Raw genomic sequence first — 9,931 nt, forward strand, 5'->3', positions numbered from 1 at the left:
TATGCATATTTTGTCTTTTTATTTGTTTTCTTCAGTGGTAAAAGGTAAAAAAGTGGTCTCATGTACTTAGTGTTTATATTTCATATTACTAGCTCTGTTTATATAGATAAAATTCACTAATAATGCAAAAAGAGAGTGGTTCAATCACTGAACCTTACTCATGTCAGCTGAAATATTAGTTATCGATATGATTTTCTTAAAGTTAACTATGATTTATTCTCCTACATTATGAGTAAATAAACTACCAATAAAAATGATGATGATTTTATGTTAAAATATGTGTTATTATTGATGTAAAATTTTTCATAGGTGTTCTTATTCTTACAAACATTTGGTGGAATGTAGGTGCTCAAGGAATGCACCAAATAAAACATGTAGGTTAAAGGATTTATGTCACACAGCCTTTAACTAAATTTCAAAGAAAAAAATTTATCTAGAATTGTAAACATATTTTAAAGGAAATTGTTATTATACCCAATTACTGGGTATGATCAGGTTTCCCACTATGGGGAAAATGTAGAAACAAAAAACAGAACATTGAGCATACTCTCAAGACCCTGTGTGTGCAAGATTGCAAGCAGGATGGACTGAGTTATCACTGAGACATTCGTCATAGCTTTGAGAATAACTGACTTCAAAGTAGAACACAGGCCAACAAGATGCAAGTATTGAAATCAAACTAAAGAATTTCTCTCAAGAGGATGTTGTCTTGTGTACCAAATACCTTTATGTTATAGAAGCAGATGTATATTGAGAAGAAAAACCAAACCATAAAGGCAATAAAAGGTTGTTGGTATAACTGACTTTTTTGTTATTTGTTTGTTTCATTGTTTTGTTTTGTTTTGTTTTGTTTTGTTTTGTTTTGTTTTCTTTTCTTTTCTTTTCTTTTCTTTTCTTTTCTTTTCTTTTCGTTTCTTTTCTTTTGTTTTGCGGAGTTGGACAAACTTTGACCTTGATTTGGATTTATCTACATCAATGTTGATTGCCAAAGCATGTAATTAAGATTTTAGGTAGAAAACAATTTGTTTATTAAGGGCTTTGCTCAGCAATTGGTAGCAGATTAAGAAAAGAAGATAAACTCCTAAAAAAGACTACATTCATAAAAGAGTGTCTATTTTTTCTTTTCTTTGATCTCTGGTTCATTGTGGAAGGTGAATTAAAGTTATGGTTCTGACACTTTTCGGGTGGAGCTCCTGTCATAACTAGGACCTCGGTAGGAGAGACAAGTCTTCCTTAGGGAAGAGGACACCTACTGGTTATCCAACACCAAATCTTGAAAAAAAACATATAATATTGTACAGACTGGTCAGGTTGTATTTAGAAATATATATGTACTTAACAACAAATAATGAATTTGAAAAAGAGCAAGGAGAAGGCGTATGAAAGACTTGGTCAAATTATAACCTCAAAAATAGGAGAAGGAAAATTCATCATTGGGTTGTGTCATGATGGTTCAGAATAATCAAACTTTAATATATAGTTCACACTGAACACTGGGTATTCTTGCCATTTTTGTGTTGCTTATCTATTGTAATTGTGGAAAGGTGATGATGATGTACAGGGAGGGGTGAAAAAAAAATATAGTTTAACCCATATTTTCACTCATAATTTGTATTCCTATTTTTTAATTATATATTTTTGCACCCATGTTTTTAGAGCTCTTTTCCAGGTGTTAATGGCTGTGCCCCAGGTACCAATGATTATTATTTTTCTGAAACATGAGCCACACCTTCACTTCACATTCTCACCCTCTCTTTGATTATAGTGGAGTCATTAATATTAACAGGGAGGACATTACTTGTGGAGGAATATAAAATATGTACATTATTATACAAACAAACCTTTGGTCCACAGCAGCAAACTCAGCACTCATGGACACCCACACCATGTTGGCTCTGTCCAAGGAGCAGGAATCATATAATTCTGTCCTTATCAAAGCTATGCAACCCAGTAAAATAGTATAAAACATTAGTAGAAATCACGATATGTGAATAACAATGACAAAAATAGATGAAACAATTCTATTATTCACAAGATGTACTTACGAAAAAGGTCTCGAGGGATAGTAACACCCATCTTTTACCTTAAAAGTGCTATGTACTACTATAAATGATAAGGATAAAACTATAGAGCAACTAACAATACAATAAAAGAGCGAATTAGAATATATTTGGAACTCACAATGACACATAGGCTCTGTCTGCTGAATGCTGGAATTAAAGGTGTGTACCACCACACCTGGACTTTTCTTCACCTAGAACTTACTCTGTCCCAAACTAACCTTGAAAACAGAGACATGCTTGGCTTCATCTCCTGGGATTAAGGGTGTGTGCCACCATGCCTGGGTATATGTTTTTTATGGCCATTGTTCTTCAAGAACCAGATCATAAACCTAGTCTTCCAGCCTCAGTATCTCAATCAAAAGTATGCCATTCATTTCTCTATTATAGTTGATTCCAGATTAAAAATCCAAAATTTTCCTTGTTCAAATTTAGACACAAACAAAAAACAGGATGGGATCTTACCCTGAGATCATCACTCCCTTAATCTTTTTATCTCCTTGAACACAGGATTCAGTTCCATTTCACTTCCTGGTCCCTCTGTTATAATATTTGAACTATACAATTTAGATTTTTTTCTTTTCTTTTAGACTGCTTAATCAGAATGCTCACCATGAGTCTAAACCAGAGAAAAAAGTCTCTGCTGGACTTCTTTGAGATTTCCTTTCTCAATGCAATTGATATAAATCTCTTTACTTTAACCTCAGACATTTCAGACAAGGGCAAAATCAGCTACATTCTTCACAAAAGCAGACTCTGGGCCACATATTGACATTTTTCTCCACTGAAACATTTGGGCAAGGTCTGACCAGTTCAAATCACTCTCAGCAACAATATCTTCTATATTCCTACTAGAACATTCCATCAAGCCCCATTTAGAGCATTCCACTGCTTTACAAATTCACTCTTCCAAACAAAAGTATGGTCCAGATTATCAAAGAAACACCCCAGACCCTGTTACCAAATTCTCTCTTAGTTAGGGTTTTACTGCTGTGAACAGTAACCATGAGAATAGAAACTCCTATAAAGACAACATATAATTGAGAGTGACTTACAGGTTCAGAGGTTCAATCCATTACAAGGTGTGAGGATGGCAGGGTCCATTCACACCTGCTGCAGGAGTAGCTTAAATCCCTACTACTTTATTTGGAAGCAACTGGAAAAGACAGGCTCACACATGGTAAGGAGGAGGAGTAGCTGTCCAGCAGCCATTGATTGACTGTGTTACCTGAAAGGAAAGCTGGAAATGAAAAAGGACAGAAGTAAGAAAAGAATGTAGCCAAAACAAAGTTTCCTACTAAGGCTCCTATTAAGCACTGCATTTATATAGGGAGAGCCCACACACACATCCTTTGTTTCAGATAGATTATGTTGCAAAAGAAGCCCAGCAGGCAGTCTACTCTTATAGGAAATTGCAAGTAAGGTAAGGAGGAAGACTCCACCTAGGTTGTTAAGGTTCTATTGTGACAAACACTTAAGGTCTATTTCACCTGTTCAAGGCTGGTGGAAGGGTATGAGGTCTCATTACCTACATTCACACTAATACAGTTACTTCATCAATGCCATACCTGCTCCAGCACAATCACATCTGCTAATTGTGCCACTTCCTGGGCCGAATATATTGAAACTACCATACATGGGTGAAGGCAGCACATACAAGATCTGAGCAAGTCCAAGCCAGAGAAAATCATAGAATAGAGAGGATAGTTGAACACAAACTTCTACCCCCTAGCTATGGAGCTATTAGTATTTGTTAACTGTTAGGAGGCAGAAATAGTTATTTCTAAGACTGTATTCCCTGGTAAATCAACCACACCAAAATGAAGACAACACATACAAGGATATTTGTACATCACCAATTAGTCTTGAAGATAAAACAATCAAACAAACAAACAAATCAATAAAAATAAAATTGACAGAAAATTAAGTATGTAGAAAATGAGTAGTTGATCTAGGTAGGGTATTTGGGAATGAACATGATCAAAATAGTCTCAAAGAACTAATTGGGAAGAGAAATGAAGGAGAAATGCATCTTGGAGAGAGGGGAAGAAGGGGAATAGACTGGGAGGAGGACAGGGTGAAAACATAATTTGTGGTATAATATATGACAGAATAAATAAATAAATAAATAAATAAATAAATAAATAAATAATGAATTAAGTAAGTAAGTAAAACCATTAAATCTAAATAAGATGAAACATGCCCTGCTCCATAAGGAGGATTACGAATGTTGGCTGAGCTTGATTAATAGTAAAATCATGGTTTAGAATATATTTTGTTGAACAAAATAAGAAAATATGATAAGGGATACCAGTAGCATGAATTCATATGATTTGAGTGGCTAATGGTTTTACCCAATATTCACAATTATGTGACTCTAGATCATAAAGCAGAAAGTTGGGAATTGAACAAGTAGCATAAACAAATGTAATTACTGAGGTAAGTCTTTTTTCATTGAGAAGATGCTCTAATTACATTTAGTCTTTAAACAATAGTAGGAGAGGATCTATTATCTTTAAAGACTTCGAAATAGAAAGGATATAGACTAGTGAATAGGAAAATATAACCATTCCCCCAGGGACTAAATGACATCTACTAGAGTAGGGTTTAGATAGCAAAAGTATTTATGACATAACTTGTNAATTCNNGATTATTATATAAAGATAATATGGAGTTTATTATCATTTTCTTAACTGTGGAATCCCTGAGGTAGTGAAATGTTATTGAGATAATCAATGACTTAGTTTGTTTTCTTCATTAATTGTGTATTACAAATGAGTCAAATCTTCTGAGAGTTTGTGTGCCTTCGGGAATGAATTACTTCTGTATTTCTAAGACCTAGCACATAATTTTCCAATAATATAGTGTTCCATGCCTAAAGCACACAACTCAATGTAGGTAGATTCTAAATTCTCAGAACTTGAATAAGTATTAGATCATATCTGAGTTTAAATTTTCAAATGGTCCTAATAATTCATAGTTCATTAATACTGTAGATCCATCTTCACAACTATTACAATTTACATATAAAACTTTTAAAAAATATATTAAAGCCTACATTGACTTTTAATTCTCTAAAAGGAATCCTACACAATGTATTTACCACAAAGGAAATGAATATGTAGCTAATTCGCCTAAATTGAAATCACCCACAATTTGATACAATGTGGGATAGTTCCACAGTGACATTAAAATTCTTAGTCCTATATTATAGCATATTGTTATAGTTTTTGTTTTTGTAATTATATTCACTTGCTTTTTAAATGACTTAAAGTACCACCATTGCATAAAAGGCCAACAGATGGGAAAAAAGCATAGAAAAGTTCAACTATGGATTTAAAATATTCTCATTTGCTCATTGTCTTCAGAAATTTACACTGTTCTAGTAATAAGTTAAAAACTAGGGATTTATAGAAATGATTTCCATGGTTTATGATAAACAGAGAAACAAAATATCAATGTTTATTTTCATTTTAGACACACATATATTTCATGTGCATCTCTGTCTGTCTGTATCTTTGTCTGTCTCTCTGTCTCTCTCTCTGTATATATAAATATATGTGTGTGTGTGTTTGTTTAAATGCTGATCATTTCATGTGTAACTTAATATATCTGATGAGCATGGGTTTTTTTTGTTTTTTTTTTTTGTTTTGTTTTTTGAGACAGGGTTTTTCTGTATAGCCCTGGCTGTCCTGGAACTCACTTTGTAGACCAGGCTGGCCTCGAACTCAAAAATCTGCCTGCCTCTGCCTCCCAACTGCTGGGATTAAAGGAGTGTGCTACCACCACCCAGCAAGCATCTGTGTTCTTAACTATTGAGTAACCATTTATGTTTCTTGGATAATCATCCATGCACATAAAGAATGGCAACAACTCTTTTGTCTGATACTGTTGTATATTATATAGAAGATAAAACAATTGTAGGTGCTAAAGATAGGGGACAAAAATAGGAAGAGACAAAAATCAATATCTCATTTCTGCCTAAAGATAGCACATGACCTATACAATTGAAAGTTGCTGGTTCTCAATTTTGCTCTATATAATATTTTATTTTATGTCAACTATTGCATATATACTACTTAATTTTTGTTCATCTGTGACTTGCAAAATAGATTATTTTTATAGGAAATTTAAACAATGTGCTAGGTGCTCTTGCCTCTTTGTAATGACAATGTTAAGACAAATCCATGTAAATTATTTTACATGAACTATTTGCACAAATTTGTATGTTTTATAACATGTGCAAATTATGTGATATCTAGATACCTATGATTTGATAGATTATTATTTTTTTTGTTTTACTGTGTTTTATGTTGATTTTGTAGCTGTCTTTTCTTGCTGTCAAGCCACTCTTCCTGTGATTCTCAGCTAGGCTTAATGGCTTTCACAGGTCTTCCTTAATCTTTCTGGTTTTGCTTTCTTTTTTAAAGCTCACCAAATATGCATCTGGCGATGAGTGAAATATTCATTCTTATCTCCTGTTAGGCTCTGCCAAACACATTATGATGGGTTCATTTGCTTCAACAGATAAATAATTTAAACTGCAAAACATTTGTAGTTTATCTAGACAACTCTTCCTTAGAAAAGGAAATTCAGTGAGTTATTTTGGCACCTACTCAAAACTGTGAAACTTACTGAGTTTCACAAACAGCTTAATGTCTCTTTCTACTGTGCTGCATGGTGTGATGGGTTTCTATCTGTTAAAATTAAGTCTCTTAGTCTAATTCATATGGATAACTGATCAAGTTCAGAGCATCCACCCAATAATGCCCCAATTTCACAGTCACATTTAAAGGGTTTCACACGTTAGTACTCTATAACTGTCCTTCAGATTATGACCCATTTTATTACGTTCTTGGGACAGGTTAAAGCTATGTAGCCCAGAGTAGATGCTAACCCTACTTACTTTATATTTGTGATTCAGATTCATTGCATTATTCTTGTTGATTTCATCCTGTTATAGCCTTTGCAATAATGCCTCATCAAATCCTGGTCTTAAAGACACAGGTATGTGAATATTCTTAAAAAGTTGTAGAAGACCTTCACAAAATATATACTGAAACAGTGTACATTCTTTTGATCTTAGCCATGTTTTTCATACAAAATAAACTAGTTTATTTCACTGTGTGCATTAAAGTTTATTCTATTTTTTCATTTTTGAAAAAAAAATATTATATATATTCACATCAATTTCCAGAGTCTCCATACTTCTCTCTGTCATAACCTTGGGAATAATTTAGCCTTATGAGGATAATTTTGTTGTGTGTGGTTCTTTTGTTTGCATGTATGTCAGTGTACCACTTACATGCTGGCACTTGCAGAATTCAGAAGAGAGTGTCTGAAGCTTGGGAACTGAAGCTATAAATGTATTTCAGTTGGCAGGTACTTACTGGGTCATGAACCTAGTGTATCTGGATGGAAGAGTAGTTGGTGCTATCAAATGTTGTGCCATCTCTGCAGCCTATAAGGAAAGGTTTAATACAAAATTACTCAAAGATATTAACATTAAATTTTTAAGAAGCATGTATTGCAACTCTACTTAAAATTAGGAAACAGTAAATACACATAAAAGTAATTTTGCAATTTTGAAAGAAAAGTTTGTAAGACATTCACTTCAGATGGTACAAGCAAAGGAAGCCCCTGAAGAAAACACTGATTTATTGGTGATTCAGATACAACACCTGGAATTCAGCTGGAATTTGCTCTTTCAGGGATATAGCTGGCCTCAGCTAAAATTCATGGCTAGATCATAGCACTGTATTTCTCTTTCTACTTCCACCTACCTACCTAGCAGGAGAATGTCCTAACCCAGTCTAGCTTTGCATTCTAAGAAGAGATATAAAAGACTGTAAATCAAGGCTGAATACAACCATTATCATATCCTTTCATTTACACTGAGATATTTCTTTATTTAGGTGCCTGTACCCCCAGATTTAGAGACTATAAAGTTGATTCATATAATGCATTAAAAATAATAAGGGACTATTTTTAGATTATGTGAGCTATATTGCAAAATACAATTTCATAAAGCTGATAGTTCCTTTGACAGGTACTCAAGTGAAAAGGGTAAGAAGTTTTATTCTAATTATACAATCACAATTATTAAGACTGAGTTGTTCTTCCTTTTAATATGCAGTGCGACATGACATGGCTTAAAGAGAGGTAGTAAGTAAGGTGGACTGTAAACAAAACTATTAAATTTGGTCTTTGTCCCAAAGCTTTCGATGCCCATGAGGCATCAACCCTCTACAAGAATTATAGACAACTAACAAATACAGAAAGCAGAGACAGAGTATTACTTAGAGAAGAGCAAAATGATTTCTTATCCAATATTAATGGTCAACTCTGAAAATTTGTATCCAAGTAACATGATACAGAGTTAGAGGTTGCAATAGGTACTTCATAAGTATAAACATATACATACATGCATTTAACAATAACTAATGGACAAATTTAGTGATTTTGAGGTAGAACAGGGAGAAGTATATGGGAGGGTTTAAGAGAGGAAATGCAAAGGGATTCATGTAATTATATGATAATTTCAAAAATTAACAGAAGTAATTTTTGAAAAGGTCTATGGAATGACAAATAAATGGGGGTAATCAGATTTTCAGAGATTGAATCCATCAATCACGAATACAAGTATAACAATCAAAATCATCCATTGTCCTCCCTTTTCCTTATAGATAATATTTTATAAGAAATTACTACTATGAACCATTCTTCAGTGATTGATTTTATCCTCGAAGGACTAACAAAACGCCCAGAGCTTCAGCTCCCACTGTTCCTCTTGTTTCTGGCAATATATGTGATCACAGTGGTGGGAAACTTGGGCATGATCCTCTTAATCACCATTAGTTCTCAACTTCACTCTCCAATGTATTATTTTCTCAGTCACTTATCCTTCATTGACCTCTGCTATTCCTCTGTCATTACACCAAAGATGTTGGTGAACTTTGTATGTGAGAAGAACACAATCTCCTTTAAGGAGGCATGACTCAGCTTTACTTCTTCATCCTTTTAGCTATTTCAGAAGGCTACCTGTTGACAGCCATGGCCTATGACCGGTATGTTGCCATCTGTAGCCCACTGCTTTACAACACTGTAATGTCCCACAAGGTCTGTTCCATAGGCCCGGGGACACCACCTACGAAGCCACACTGCTCGCCTGGAACCCGGGCTGGGATTCGGGTCTCAGATTCACCCCCATTCTGCAGAGAAGGGAGGGGGAGAGGGGGACAGAGAGACAACAGAGACCCAAGCTGCGCAGGCCACGGTGAGGCCAGGCAGGCCGGGTCGGGAAGAAAGAAGAGAGAAGGAGGGAGAAGGAGAGGAGAACCGGGACAGGCAGACCGGGGAGGCACGGAGGACGCACAGCCGGGATGGTGCCTCTCAGTCGGACGCGGACTCGGGCTTTGGTCCCCGGTGAGAAGGGAGAAGGAAGGGACGGAGAGACAGGGGGACAGAGAGACAGACAGAGACCCGAACTGCGCAGGCCACGGTCGAGGCCAGGCGGGCCGGGTCAGGAGGAAAGAAAAAAGCTTGTCGCCAGGGCCAGCAAGACACAATGAGGCTGGGATGGTGCCTCGCGGTCGGGCACTGACTCCTGGCTTGGTCCCCGGGGTGGAAGAAGGAAAAAGAAGGGAGGAAGCCAGGGGGATAGAGAGATGCAGAGTCCCAAGCTGCGCGGGTCACAGTAAAGACCAGGCAGGCCGGGTCAGGAAGAAGGTAGCTCGGAGAGAGAGAGAGACAGACCCGGGGTAGCGAGGCACCCGGGGCACAGTGTCCACACTTTGGTCTTCATTCTTCTTGAGTTTCATGCGTTTAGCAAATTGTATCTTATATCTTGGGTATCCTAAGTTTTGGGCTAA

General features: G+C 35.9%; 1 pseudogene; it reads left to right on the forward strand.

The window, feature by feature from the left end:
• The first annotated feature begins 8,772 nt into the window (after positions 1–8,772).
• LOC110301533 overlaps positions 8,773–9,931 on the forward strand; it is a 9,743-nt pseudogene continuing 8,584 nt past the window's right edge.

This window comes from Mus caroli, chromosome 9 (assembly GCF_900094665.2).
Source record: "Mus caroli chromosome 9, CAROLI_EIJ_v1.1, whole genome shotgun sequence".
NCBI lineage: Eukaryota > Metazoa > Chordata > Mammalia > Rodentia > Muridae > Mus > Mus caroli.